Below are 584 nucleotides of genomic sequence, written 5' to 3'. Positions count from 1 at the left end.
GTTTTTTGGATCGGGTTGCACGCCACAGCAGTGTGATGTTCAGTACAGTTCCCATACCTGTTTTATGTGTTTCGTATTCTGTCTTCTGAGGAAAGCTCGTATTAGCTGTGATCCCGCGTCGCATGTATGATTCGCGAGCGGGGTGTCTGTTCAGTATGTTGCCCACGTCGCATGTATGATTCGCGAGCGGGGTAATTGAACTTCCTTTTCAGAGTTCATTTTCCTTTTGTATCGCATCCTAATTGGTAGCCTATTGGCACATTGTGGCATCATATGGGACTTTTGATCATGTTGGGGATGGCATATTAGTACCGAGTATGTAAGGCAGGAAAGCATAAATAAGAACAGTAATGTAAAGAGAGATAGAGGAGATACAACCTGTAACATCTAAGTGCCTCTGGGGGCTACTGACATGAAATGCATAATACATATATATACATAAACTTTTAAAAACATACGCCTCTGTGGGCATCATCATCATCATATCATACTCGGCCTCAAAGAGGACTCGGTAAAACCGTACCCGGCCACGTGAAGCTCGGTAAACCCAACTGATCAGTGGTTGCACAATAGGTGCCATACCC

Source organism: Nicotiana attenuata, chromosome 1, assembly GCF_001879085.1.
Source record: "Nicotiana attenuata strain UT chromosome 1, NIATTr2, whole genome shotgun sequence".
In the NCBI taxonomy this organism is placed as follows: Eukaryota; Viridiplantae; Streptophyta; class Magnoliopsida; order Solanales; family Solanaceae; genus Nicotiana; species Nicotiana attenuata.
This window is presented reverse-complemented; position numbering follows the sequence as displayed.